The sequence below is a fragment of the Condylostylus longicornis genome, unplaced genomic scaffold (genome assembly GCF_029603195.1).
Source record: "Condylostylus longicornis isolate FDR11 unplaced genomic scaffold, ASM2960319v2 ptg000110l, whole genome shotgun sequence".
NCBI lineage: Eukaryota > Metazoa > Arthropoda > Insecta > Diptera > Dolichopodidae > Condylostylus > Condylostylus longicornis.
The window spans coordinates 554,255-569,950 of record NW_026578078.1 but is presented as its reverse complement, the minus strand read 5'-3'; the positions used below and the strand labels follow the sequence as shown (position 1 = coordinate 569,950).

General features: G+C 24.5%; 1 protein-coding gene across 12 annotated transcripts in view; it reads right to left on the bottom strand.

The window, feature by feature from the left end:
- The window catches only part of LOC129614490 (neurexin-1), a 298,435-nt gene that overhangs the window by 164,931 nt on the left and 117,808 nt on the right, over nt 1-15,696 (bottom strand). The window lies entirely within an intron of this gene.

Here is a 15,696-nt window from a genome sequence, read left to right as displayed (position 1 = left end):
AAATTCATGATTTTCTCTTATATAATTTTTCAATTATTTTTTAAACTTTATATGTATTTCGACTATTTTATTAAATTTATATATATACATATATGTATAGGTTTACTTATTCATATTATAACATATTTATGTGACGTCGCAGATATAGAGAGAGCGCAAGTATATATACATAGACCATTAGAAGATAGTGTACAGTACAGAAAAAAATATCAAATAAAGTGTTTTATGTATTCTTTTCGCAATTTTTTGTAATGTTTTTTATTGCTTTAGTTTTCTTTTTTATAAAAAAAGAAAAAAAAAGGAAAATTGTTCTAAGCACATAAAAATTATGAAGTTTTATCGATTTTTTTTTCTTCCTTGTTTTTTTACTTTAGTGAGTTTTTTCTTATAAAAAATGAAGTGTCATTTTTGAAATAAGTTTTTTAAGAGAGAACAAACTTGAAATAAAAGAAGAAAAGCAATGAAGGAGAAAAGCAAATTGACTTTTATGCATTTTACAAAATGATCCATCATCCATTATGCTTTTCTCTTTCGCTTTGCTTTTCCATTCCATGCATTAAATATATTTTTTCGGTAATCATTTCAGTACTAAAGAACAATTAACTATGCCAGATATCTTGCAGCGGAACTTGAAACTCTAAAAAAAAAATTTTATTAATTTTTTATAGTTTGTGAAATTTTAATTATTTATTTTAAAAATAAGGAAAAAAATTGAATGTTTGTTAAGAAAAATTGTCATTAAAATTTATTACATTTTTTGTTTTTTTTTTTTGTTACAATTTCATAGAATCACCAAGAGTTTTAAAAGATTTTCTGAAATATGTATTTAACTTGTATAAAGTAAACAATTTTGTATATTCATTGTTTTGGAATTTACACAAAAAATTGGAATAAGTTCCTTAAATTTTATCAAATTATTAAAAGTTTCTGATTCAATTTTAGTTGAAATTTTTGCGGCTTTGTTATTCTTTAGCAAAATTTTTATTGAGATTTTTCTCTACAACTTGTTTACTCGTCTACACTTCTTGCTATATGTAAAGCGCAACCTCTGATTCTTCTGAAAATTTTTAATTTTCTTCTGAAAATTATTTAGGTAATTGCGATATCAGAAAATCAGCGTACTAAACTTGTATTATTGCTCATTAGTTTAAAATTTTGCAATATCGGAACAGCAAATATCGATTTCGCAAACAACTGGATATGAATACATGTTGCTTTTATTTATAATATTGTTTATAAATAAAAAACACTCAAGAGTTAGATTGCATACTGCTAACATAAGTTCCATGAAAACTTAAAAAGTAATAAAATTTTAAATTACTTCAACTTAAGAAAACAGATCTAAAACGTTTATATCTGTTTACCTTATTATAAGGCATGAGTAGGTACTTAATTTTTATTCAAATAATTATAAGTAAATTTAAAACAAGAATTAAAGTATCGTAACCACTAATACAAATATTGAGCCGCTCTTATAAGTTTAAAATTTGCGCATAGAAAAATGAGGAATTAAAAATCGATTACGATGTTTTTCAGTTTCACTTTTTTTGCAGTTCAAGTTTTCTGATAATTTGCAAAAATAAAACAAAAGTTTTTTAGCTTGCCTTATAAAATATTTCCACATTTTCAAAATATCTACTTTCATGATTAAAAAAATTTTTGAAGAAAAAATAAGTTTAAACTTTTGAAAACTGAATTCAACCAAAACCAAAAGTAAAACATTTAAATAAGTAAAAACTTTAGGTCCATTTTTATCCTTCGACAGTTCTTTTAATTTATATTTCTTTACCCAAAACCCAAAAACAACGAAATAAAAAAATTAAAAGTGAGAGGTGCGATTTCATGATTCGATAAAAATAATTTTTTTTTTTTAAATTTTCACCTTATTTTTTTTTTTAATTCTAATTCCATTTAAATTTCGTATTGTTGATCGTTCTTGTTTTCCCCCACCAACTTATCTATTTTTTCTTGATGATATCATTTTAACCTCTTATATTCTTCTTCACTTAGCCTGATGACATTTCATTTTTGTTATTTTCGGTACTTTTTTCCTCTTTTTTTTTTACACTCTTTGATAAAGGATGACGGATATATTTTCTTTTCTTCTCTTATTCTTATTATATTTTCTTTCTCCCTAAGAATTTTCTTTGATTCATCCATAAATTTTAGAAAAAGAACATTGAAACCATAACCCAATAAAGAAAAAAGAAAAAAAAAAATAAAGAAAAAAATTGGCAAACCAAAGTTCTCTCTTATCTTAATGGAGCCATCGTTTCATAAATGAAGTTTTTATTTTCAAATATCCTTACAATAATACTAAAAATAATAATCATAATGAAAATAAAAATAATAGTAATGCAATATTCCTTCTTATAAATTTGTTTGTTTTGAATTATGCATAAATGCACATACATACATACATCTGTATATTATGAATACCGAAGCAAAAAAAAAAAAATTTAAAGTTTTCCATCCCATAAAACATTAGGAATGCCTTGTTATTTTTATTCCAGATTCGCTTAGTCAACTAACTTGATCACGTTTGCGAGATCCTTGTTATGCAAATCGATAAGAAAAGTGTAGATTCTCAAACATTTTATTTTCTCCTTTTCAAAATTGTTAAATTATTTTTGTGACTGAAGCATTTACAGAATTTAATTTACGGTTTTCTATGTTCAAATCCAATTGTGTTCAACAATTAACGAATTTAATATACGTACGAACGTAATTTTAAAACAGGCGTCATTTTGAATATTTGATATTTAATAATCTTCGTTAGATACTTATTTCAACTGAAACTTATTTTAAAAGACATCGATACTTAAAAAAATAAAAAGGAAAAAAATAAATTTCACAGTAAACTTCCTAGTTTCCTTTTTTTTCAAATTCCATTTTTTTTGCTAAAATTTTAACTTTATTTCCATTGGTTCGCGCTACTAACAAAAAGCGTGTACTTTTTACATCGTGTAAACCTTCATAACGTCAAAAATCTTTATGCAAGCAGCAATTGCCTACACAATTTTCTACCTTCTCTTTGTTCGTCCTTATTATTGTATGATAATATAAAAGTTTCAAAATAAAACATATTCAGCACATTTCAGAAAAAATTTAAAAAAAATACCCTTAGTAGTTTTGGTTTATCCGGCCGACTGTTCGTCTGTGCATGTCCCCGTTTACAAACACATTATTTGTCGAAACTGTATGGTTTTTAGAAATTTTCATAAAAACAGAACACAAACGGGAAATGTTTTCCATGAAAAAATAAAGTTATTTACCCTAACTGACATAACCACGAAGCTGTGTAATGCAACTATTTTGTCAATTATTCTTTTGATAATTCTGAAACCCAAATGTATGCAATAATTATTTATTTTGGTACATTAAATCTTTTCCGGTTTTTGGGGAGCTGTTTCGAGTGATGGCTGGAAAAGGAAGATCTGAAGATATGGGTCCAAATGATTTATGAGTTCTCTTCGAGGACCCGCTTAACCTAACTTAACCCAATCTTGGTACATACCAAGGTACACAAAAACTTCAAACAAAAGATTTTCTAAAAGTGTTTTTATCTACTTATTTCAGAAAAATGTGCTATTTTACAAAACATGGGTTTCATTCGAAACCAATCCGTTATGTTCCAATTCTATAAAATTTAAAAAAAAACCCACTCAAATCTTCAAATATATTGTTGAAATTTAAACATTTATGTAAATACTTGCATGCCTTTGTCAAATATTAATTAAATTTCCGAAAATCATCGAAGGACAACATTAAAAAACACATAGAAAGCACATCTTTAATTTTTTGTTATACCCACAAAATATTTACAAATTCTTCAAATAACTACATAGAAAAGGTACTTGCAATTGTAAACTGTTAAAACTTACTTAAAATTTCAATTAGTTTTATATTTGAGTATTATTATATAATAAATTATTCGATTTTTTCTTATTCCTGAATGTACTAAATAAATTTTAAATAAAATGTTGACCTCTTTTGGTAGACCTTAATGTTTCTTCAACTTGAAAAGAACAACAAAAGCAGAAATAAATCACAAAATAACATTTTAATTTATTTATTTAGTTTTTAAAGATTGAAAGCCGCTGATATTTTTATCCTTTATAATATCACAAATCTTTTTGCTTCATGCCTTCATTCTTTTCGAATTTTTTTATGTAAAAGAATGAAGAGAAAGGAAATAAACCATTTTGGTTTTGTGGTTTAGTTCAAGTAAAAGCGTAAAAAGAGAATGAATTTACTCATAAAAATTTCTTGACCACATCAGTCCAAGATCTAAGAGAAAAAGAAAAAAAGAATAAAATCTGAATAGATGAGAGAAAATAAATTTCTCGTTAGATTGGAATTGGATATTAAAAAAAATTTTTTTTTAAAGAAAAATTCCATTGAATATTTTTTATGAAATTTTTTAAAGAATAAGTAGGTAGACATGTAAGAGATGCGCGTATAGTAAAATCAAATTTAATATTAAAATTTATTGCTTTTTAGATCTTATTAAAAGTGTTACTTTTAACCAGCATTGAAAACCCACAGCTTTATTGATATAGTATCAAATTTTAATCCAAGGAACTAATTTGCTTATATAGTACAAAAAACAGAATTTTTATTTTTTTTTAAAACAGAATTGTGTAAGTCATTAATTCCTATATCAATTTAAAAACCCTCATTTACTGTACTTTGCAAAATAAATGATGAAAACTGTAGACTGCGTTTTCCTTCAAGAAAAACTTATTATTATAAGCTAAGTTTCTATGATAATCGAGCAAAACCGCTTTAGGCACTTAACAGCTTCAAAGTTTAACTTAAATTAAGTTAATGATTTTTACTCGTATATATTATTTGTAGCTTAGTTTAAAAAATCTGCTCTCAGATTTCGTCAACATTTCGTTAAGTAAAGCAGATATTTGTAAGGGATGATTTTACCCAATACTGTTTCACTAGATTAGTTTGAATTGAAGATTATAAATAAGTGAATATGAAAAATTCTATTCTAGTTCCGCTTCTTCTATCATTATTTAAGCGGAACTCGATTTTATGGAATTGATGATAATTTGTCAGTCAACTTTGTCTGCAATGCTCATTTACTTGTATTTGTGCTTTAGTTCATTCAAAGAATAAATTATTTTTGGCGAACATTTCATAAAATATTTATAAAAATCAGATAAACTCGACATTATACATAGACAAGTACATAGTTTTAGATATCGATTGTATCAAAATCGAATATTATACAATTTGAAATTAAATTGCAGAATTATAATTATAAGGTATGTGTATACCAGTATATATACATGCTAAAATGTTCAAAGGAAATTAAAAATTTATTATACGTTCTCCACTTTATTAATTTTACTTTTAAACGTGTATATACGATGTAATTTACAAGTCATTGATTTCAACTATTACATACTTATGAAAAACAGCAATACTTATTTACAAACAAACACACAATATGCATAACAACATTCTTGTATATAGAAATTTATAATTGAAAATAAAATCGTTACAAAACTATTATTATCGTCTGAGAAGTTCATCATTTCAATAATTTTATTATAATTTTGTGAATTTTATTTTTACCTTTTTTGTTTTTATTTTTATAGAATTCTTTTGTGTTTTTTGGGTTATTGTTATTCAAAGAAGCTATATAATGTATAACATTTTACATATTTAATTCTACAACTTTTTATATGTATATAGAAAGAATAATAATAACTTAACAACACAATCGAAAAATGAAAAAAAAAAGTATTCAAAATGACATTTTAATGGGTATTTGGCAAAAAAAGAAAAATAAAGAAAAATGGAAATATTTTAAATAGAAATATGATTAAAACAGTTAAGAATGAGAGAGAACCCGTTATGTTACAAATTGAAATAGAAAATCCCTCACTATTCTCTCATACTACGTATGAAATGTGTAAATTTAAGAATCACACAATAACTATATTTATTTATACGAAAAGTTAGTATTAAACACTTATCGAGCCTCACGTTAGTATAACAGTTTCATAACACAAAATATGGTGAAAATGAAATTATAGGAATACAAAATTTGTACTTTCATCACACATTACGGTAGGCTCGTCACCTACCTAGTAAATTCAATGACGTTCGAAACGGGTTCATGCGGTTATCTACAATATCGTGTACCAGCCCTATGCTCCTCCCAAGAATGAAGTAGGAATAAAAAAAATACAATCTGACACATTTTCAGATAGTGGCTGGATTTTATTTAATTTTAACAACATGAAACTGCAACAACTTACTGTCACATACTACCATATTTTAAATAGTGTTTTAATAAGTTAATTACCATTTTCAAAAGTGAATAATAATTTATAAACAAGTAAACCATTACCTTGTCAAAACATGTAAATTTTAAAATATTATAAAACAAATTTGGAATCTTAAATTTAAAAATATTATATTTTTTGATTTACGACAGTGTTTTTCTGTAGTTGCGATATAATATGTAAACATAAATAAATCCTTGCAAAAAAAAAAAATAAAATATTTCAAGTGAAAGAAAATTAACAGAAACCTTGGTATTTTTCCTAAAATAAATGCTATAAATAATATTATAATATCACATACATAATATTGTGTATATATTATGTGTTGATATGTTGTATTTATGTATAACATAATAATATGCCTATGTATTTGTATGAAAAAGTTATCATGAGAAAAGTTTTTCTATTGTTCTTTTTCTTTAATACTTTGTTTTCGGAACATTTTTAAAAAAACGGTTGGAAAAATCTGCCTATTAATTTCATGCTGTCTCAAATGCACTGCTCTTAAAATTTTAACAACATTTAGATATTTTATTTGTTCAAAACCAAAAATTATTTTTAACTCCCTCTCTTCTCCCGAACGATTACTCTTCAAAATTTTACAAAATTTCAATTTTTAATATCACATCAAATACCAAATAAATCCTATCGAACTTTTACAAAAGAAACAATTAATTAACAACAAAAAAAAATCCTTTTACATCAAATTTTACTCCTAAATTTATGCAAATTTATATGATATAGTAAGAAAATTACATACTTCAATGGACTGATAATCTTGTCTTTGCTTAAATCTAAATCTACAAAAATATAAGTTCCAGATTATATTGTTAAATAGAAATGTGCTATTTTGATCGCCTACATTTTTAAAATCAATAAAATCGTAAAGTTTTTGTCATAGAAATTTCATTGCCTATTATTATAGATCCTTTACTTTTGTATATGTATGTATATATATTTTAATTAACATAATTATTATGTGTTGAAATTTAGACATCAATAACAAAAATATACAACAATTTTAATCTTATCCTTTTTTAGATTTTAATGACTTACTGTTAAAAAATGGCAGCAGAATAATATAAAACACATGTATACTGCTATGATTAAAATATGTGTGTATTATTAGAGTAACTTTTTTTGGTTTAATATTCATAAGTTATTTAAGAACAATAATATAAAAAAAGATAAGAAGGATCTAAAGGAATTATCTTTTATCTTTAAAGAGAAGAATATATGAGAGATTCTTAAATGTTTTCTTATTTCTTTAAATTAAATATGTAGGCATTAGATTGATTTTACGTATATGAGTAAATTCATATATTTGAAATATTTGTTCGTCAAAGTATTACACTCCGACTAGTTAAATATGTGAAATATTCGAATTATAAGTGAAACAAAAAAAAATTTGATCCTTTGTAATAGGAAAGTTTAATTTTATCTTTAAATGAAATATAAATAGTTCAGTTTCATTGTCACAAAAATATTGCTATGCGCAAGTTGTTTTCAAATTTAATTTTCTTCAAAATTTCCAGTTTTAAATAATTGAACTTTCATTTTACAAAAACACAGAAATAAATATTTCAATATATTTCAATATTTTTGATTATAATTAAAAAAGACTCAAATTTCTTAAAATAAAAACGATTGAATTCCGTCATTTTTCTATAATAATATTAAAATTATTCCACAAAAAAATTATAAATATATACATGCATTACTGATAAAATTCATAACGCAGATAGCATCCATGATACCCAGCCTCCCGCCACTATATTGTTTTCATAAAAAAAATTTTAAATTCTTAAAGAATGCCTCATACTACCTTACACGGGATATCTATATTTAAAAATTTTAAAATTTTCCACAAGAAAAAAGTATGAGTATCAAAGGTTAACCTTGATTTATTTATTTATTTTGTACCGAAATACTAATTCTTCATCGGTTCATTAAAAAAATTGTAAATATACTTACATAAACGTAAGTGAATATACATACATACATATATGTATCTATAATTTTCTAAATTTAATTATTTGAATTATACTAAATTAATAATATGTTTTTTTTTTTACTCTCTCTAAATTTTCTGCTTGTGTTGTTAATTTAAATCTAAAAATATGAATTTTATCAATTTTTTATTCTTAAATATTGTTATTTTTATATTATTATAATTTGTAAACTCATAAATTTTCAAACATAAAATATAGAAAATTAGAGTCAATATGAAATATGAAAATTTCTTAGAATACTTTGCAGACAAACAGATCTATTTCAAAATTTCTTATAAATACACACATGCATTGCTATTTTAAAATTTTATAATACAAACAAATGTAATATATGCTACACACATACGTGTAATATAAATAATATACACCCTTGTTAGGTATACATGTATTTTTTTTTTTCAAAAATAATTTATTTAGCAAATACACAAATAGTCTACAAATACAAGTCTTTTCAAATAATAAAAATGAAGAATACGGTATTAACCCTCACATTCCTGAATTAATTGTAATATAGTTTAGAATTGAAATTCCACTGAGATTGTTGCTTTAAGCTAACCTTCTACAACGATTTTATTTTAAAACACACCCATGCATTTAACAACATGCACTTGGAAGTTCAACTATTTTGGAATTGTTTTGATACAAAACCATAACAAACTTTAAGTTAAGATGAACAATATTTACGTACACACAACATATCATTCAGAAGAATAATATTATTTTAATCTTAATCTACCTTAAAAACCTATGAAATAAAAAAAAAAAATCATTACATTCTGCATAGAAGGCAAAGGAAATATTTTATTAAATTTTTATTTCCATAAAATTAATAGGATAATTTTCGATATGAAAATAATAACGAGGTTGAGTAGTAAAAATAGGATAAATAATTTTTGGAATAAAGTTTAGATTTTTTCCTTACCCTTGTTTTTTTATGATTTTTAGAATGCTTTTAAGTACTGTCGGGCTTACATAAACTTCAACTCGAATATTCAAGTCAGAAAAAATTAATTAAAAGTTATAATATAGCAACAATAAGAATAAACTTTACTTGCAACTCGATTGTTTTTAAGATTTTTTTTTGTTAACTATTTGGAGGTGTTACTGTTTTACCATATACATAAATCGTGTTACGTAATCATATTTCTTATATTCTCAACAACTTCATCTACAATTATTATCCGGCTTGAAAATTAATTTGTTCATTCTTTTTCGAACTAGTTTTAGGTTAATGTCCATTACTCAGTTTTTTAATAAAAATTCTAAAGAAATGACGCATATTGCTCTTAATTACAAAATTATTAAATCAATGAGTTGCAACCGCGACATTATTTGCTTCGAGAAAATGAATTTCCAAAATTATTAACACTAGAACTTAATCAGAAATGTTTCATACCCTAGAACCCAAATGTTAATGTTTATTATTACTGTTGTTAATTCAAAAATCTTAAAAATTAAGTGTCTATATTTTACATACGATATTCCGGTTACCTAATTGGTCAATATGACTTATAAGCAAATATAATATGAACATTCTAGTCAAAAACTATACTCAAAATTATATTTCTGTCTCAAAATTCGTTGACTTTGATTGTTCTTTACCATTTTGAAATTAAGTATTTTTCTTAAATGTTTTTTTAAGGATATTTTATGTTTCACATTTTTTCTATTATTTTCTTTTTTAAGCTTTAAAATATATCCCTAATTTCACCCCTAACACAAAGGATGTAAGCAAGCGGTAATAAAAATTAAAAAATGAAAAAAAAAAACCAAAAAGGAAAAACAAATTTTATCTACAATCTTTATTGGGACTTCTATCTGCCGTTTTGTTATATACACGTACAAACATATATCAAATATATTATATGATATATTCTGTATATATACATAATATATGTATTTTCCAAAATGTTGGCTGTGTATATTTGTGTTTATGTGAGTATATACATTAAGGTTTTTTCTTTATATTTTCTCTTATTAAATGTAATAAAAAATGCGTTTTAATATTGCGTTTTTGTTTTTCTTCTTATTTTTGCTTATTTTAACCTTACTATGTCAAAGGTTTGACCTTCAGCAACGACCTATGGACCTAGATGGGTGTTTATTTTTTGCAAACATTTCATATCTTGATGCTATTATATTTTTTATGCTTATGGTCTTTATGCTTGATGATTACATGCTGCGAGTATGTGTTTGTGTTGTAAAAATAAATGTTATGTTTTATTTATTTTTTTGTTTTTTTTTTTTGTTTTTTCTTTTACTATAATAATATGTTTATTGTCATTGTATAAACAAAAATATATTTGAGGTGTTAGTTTCATAGACACTTTAGTAATATATGTACATATAGCAATAGTTCGTGTAAATACTATCAATAAACATAGCAACACACATTGAATAATATATAATATGTATATACCTGAATGTAGGTAAATGTGTACATATTGCACATACTTAACTGTTTAAAAAATTTTAATAAGTCTTTTAGATATTATTAATGTTATATAACATTTATATTTGCATGTAATTATATTGCTTATGTTTTTGTTATTATACAAATGGCTACTAACTCTTTATTTAAATTTTGGATATTATACGAAATTCTTCAAATTTATATAATACAATTTTCAACAATCAATTGAATTATAACTTTTTACATTTAATACTCATAGCTTTGCTAAATTATTATTTAAAGATAAGTATATTTAATTTCCATGAAATTAACGATTGTAAATGACCTGTCCAATTGAACATCGGAATTGAAAAAAAAATTTTGAAATTAGTTTTTTAAATTTTCGTTATCGAATTATTAATATAGAAAAAAAATTTTTTTTTGTGGATTTTACAATAATTAAGGTTCTATTTTTAGAGTTAATTGTGTAAGTTAAGAAAATAATTCTATTTTTTAAGATTCTTATTTTTTAAGAAGTTTTTTTCTATAAGAGGGAGTGGCGATGGGAAAAAATTTTCTTCTAACGAAGTAAACTATTTAAGAATATCTAAGAGCTGCCAAAATTTTGGACTCCTGCTACGTACGGTTTAAAAGAAAAACAGTATCAAAAATTTGGAAAAAACGGGTTTTAGATAACGGTAAATTTTAACGGCCATTTTCTTTTTTTAAAGTTCAGAAATGATATGCCGCAATAGAAGAAGTCAGCCACTATTTTTCCTGCTTTTACAAAATTTTAAAAATGCTTATGGTTTCACTACAATAAGTGGTTAAAATATACCATTTTTAGGGTTTTAGGGGAGTATATTTTTTAGAGGGGGAGAGATAAGTGAAAATTTTGTTCTACCGAAATAAGTTTCTAGTTAAGATCTATGTACGTATTAAATTTCAGCTTTCTATCTCCAAGGATGTAGAAGTTTTTTAAACAGACACACGGACAGACGGACGGGCGGACGGAAGGACAGAGTGAAACTAATAAGCACTTTTTTTCAAAATTTTTTTTGGAAAAGTGCTAATTAAGTCTTGCCTCAATTTTAATTCCTTGTATGTTGAATTGGTGAAAACAATGGTTGAATTCGATGGTTTAGTTGCTAGTTAAGATAAATGATTATATTTTTGTAATTAATTAATATATTCTGTTTTATGAGAAAACCTATACGAAAAAGTATGGAAGAAACGGAATTAAAATTTCCAAGAAATAGTATTTTTGGGAATTTAAGACTTTATAACTTGGAGCGAGTGATGTAGGTAGAAATATACTTTTAGAAAAATAAGTTAGTTGCCAATAATCAATTCGTGTATAAAATTTCAGTTTTCTATTTTGAAGTTTTCTAGATAGACCCACGAACAGCCGAGGAAACCAGCAAATTCAGATGAATAAGCCTTTTTTTTTAAATTTACTGAAAAGGTCATAAAATCATAAACAATGTTGTTTTACATAAAAAAAAATATTATTATTTTCGGTGATGAAAAATCATAATAAAATGGATGAAAGAAAAATCTTTGTTTTTACTAATAAAATCATCATAAATTATTAAAATTATGATTTATAATGCACAAATGTATTCTATATTCATACATAAATACGTATGTGTGTACACACTAGCAATTCTCATATTTTTATTTTATATAAAGGTTATATACACAATTATTGTACATAGGTACATTAATTTGAAATGTTTTCTAACGTGTAAAACAACATTTTTATATTACAAAATTTTTCCCTTCTTAAATTTTATTTAATTTTTGTTTTTAATCCGGTTTTGTATTTTTTCACCTTTATTTGCTTCCGTTTTCTTTTACTTTTTCTTTTTTTTTTTCTGTTTCATCATATCTCAATTTTTATGTAATATCAGTCACAAAAGTCTGAACTTTACATCCTTTTTTTTACCGAAACGAAAACAAAAACACAAAACATAACAAAATGTAAAAAATAAACAAAGTTGAAGGGAATATTTATTAGGGAGAATCAAAAGGGCGTAATCTTTTAACATACACCTACCAACTTTATGTATAATATGTATTTGTCCCGGTCTCCTTTAAAAAGAGTAAATTATTGTGAGAGTATGTAGATAATGTAATATACAAGGTATAAAGACAAAACTAAACATTGAAAAAACAACAAAAATAACAGGAAATTATAATAATATAAAATATATTATGTAAGTATAAGTACACACATATGTATAATAAATTTAAACACTATTTATTTGTTATGTTATATTATATTTACGGTATACATGTATATTTAATATAGTATATTGTTTTATATAAATATATTCTTATATTGTAAGATAGTGAGACCATTATAATAGTCATAAGGTACTTTATATGACATAAACTTTATTATTTTTAGATAGAAAACCGCATATTATGAAGTCGTATACAAAACTATGATAAAATAAAATTATCAATCATATTTGACAGAATTACTTGATGTATATTTAAGGGTAAGATGTCTAACTCAAATAGTATACCGTTTAAATAAATAGATTTCTTATTTATGTCGTTTTTTTTAAAAGCCTTATTTACTTCATCACTTAAACTTGATGTATAATGTATATTGTCTTATAAATAGTAGTTGTAACACGATGACTAGAAGTATATTGTCAAATATACACTGTTCTACAGTTAAATTGTAACTTATTTTGAATAAATTAGTAAAAACGATAGTAAAATAATCATTAACTTTTCAGAGAAATCAATATCTTCACTTCAAAATTTTGAAGAGAGATTTTCAATTTCTTTTCATTGCATCAGTATGTTGTGATCTAAGACTTAGTAATCATTACTTTTAAGTTACTGGATATTTTAAACACGAATACTGTAAGCACATCTGTCATAAGTAAGTCTTGCACATAAAAAAAGGTACACATTACATAATAAAATTTTAATGTCCACGTTGAGCAATATTGCATAAAAACAAACCTTTTCGTATTACACGTATACAACATTATAAATAAATAACTTTAAATACATATATGTATATAATGTATGTATATTATTTTTGGTCTGCTAATAGATTTACATAAATGTGTACACACATTATTTCAAACGGGGGGAATAAATGTATGTGTTAAATAATGTATGTTGCGATATTATAGATTTCATAGGACTGATATGTTTTTCTTACATAAAAATATTAAAGTGTACTCTAACGTAATATAACAAATATTTTTTGAGTTATATGTTGTAAATCATTACATGCTTATACACATATATTGGAATATAGAATATATTAACTCATATGCAAATTCATACATACATATTATGTATATATAAATTAATGCATGTGATATATATGTACAGGTTGTGTGAGACTTGACAGTATTCTTAAAGCAAATTGATAGAGTGACTACATTGTATAATGGCTGTTCTACTCTGGCAGTTGGGAGCTGCAGAGGTTTTGTGGAGGGGCCTGTTTCAGTATTGGGCAGCTTACCTGCTCTTCTCTGCGGGATATCTTTGGATATTTACATGGGACCGGGATAGTTTAAGTAGGATATAAGAGGGCTACACTAAACCATGGTTGACTGCAGTGGTCGGAGGTAAGTTATTCCCTTGCTTTACCAATCTGCGATCCACAATCTAGAATGACTACAGATGCACAAAAAAACAACAGAGGCGCAGTTTTCTTTTTTCACATCTTAAAAATGGGAGCTTTAATTTGATCTTTCTCAATAAAATTATTAAATGAGTTTTAAAATTATTTATGTACAAAATATTTTTAAAAAAATGTTGCCGTAAACTTCTTTTTTAAGTGACATTTACTCATATTAATAACAAATTACAAACATTTTCACTTTTTTAGGCAAAAATTAAAAATGGTAGTCTCATATTGAAACTAAAATTTTTGACAAAAAGTTTTAAAATTAACATGTTCTCAAAATGAAAACGAAATTAATAAAAACACCCCGTATACTTCAATATATGCTGTTATGTTATTTAATGTGTTGCATACATTTAAATAAAATTTGATCACGTGTGATAAGCTTTTAAGCTTATTTTGATGACAATATCACTAAAAACATTTTTACCAAAAAATTTTCATCGTTAAAAAACGGATATGGTGGCAAAAAAAAACAAGGTTTGTCTATTTTGTTTTTATTTATTTTTTTTTTGCCACGAATTTTTGTTGCTACGGATGAGGAAACTTTTCTTTTTTTTTTGTTATCATTATCTTTGCCGCTACTTTCGGTGATGTAACTAGGACGTGTTGTACAACATGTTTAATATTTAGAAAAACATACATATGTTTACAAAAATTTTGAATAAATGCAAAAGTCTATAAATTTAAAACTACCAAATTTATATACACATAATAGTGAGTTACTATATGTGACACACATATTCATTTAAAGAAGAAAGAAATAAAATCATACATAATAAAAATTAATCACATCAACTTTATTTAGCATCGAAAATAAGATCAGAACAAGTTGTATAACATTCAGTAAAAACTAAATAGTTAATGGTATTAATAAAATATTTTCAACAACTTTTCGTAGATTTTATTGAGTAGGTTAAGTACCTACATAGGTCTGTGTGTACAATGTTCATATTTAAGTGGATTATATTTTAAATTGAAGTTGTAACTTACAGCATTTCTATATCCAAACCTCATAAATATTTCTTCAAAATTTCAATGTTATTCCGTTTAAATTTAAATGTAAATTGGAAAGTTTATAACTTTTTATGAAGCAAGTTATAAAATTGAAATTTCAAGAAATTTTCTGTTATTTACTCGAAAGATTTTTGATCTATCATAGAACATAGCCTATTGCATGGTAAAATTATGTTTGTAAAGGAGCAATTGATGAGAAATTTCACTTTTCCTAAAAAAAAATTATCTAGAAGCAATAAAATATCGGGTCAATGCACGGCTCCGTGGAGTGGCAACCATAAAAATTGAAATAATAACAGG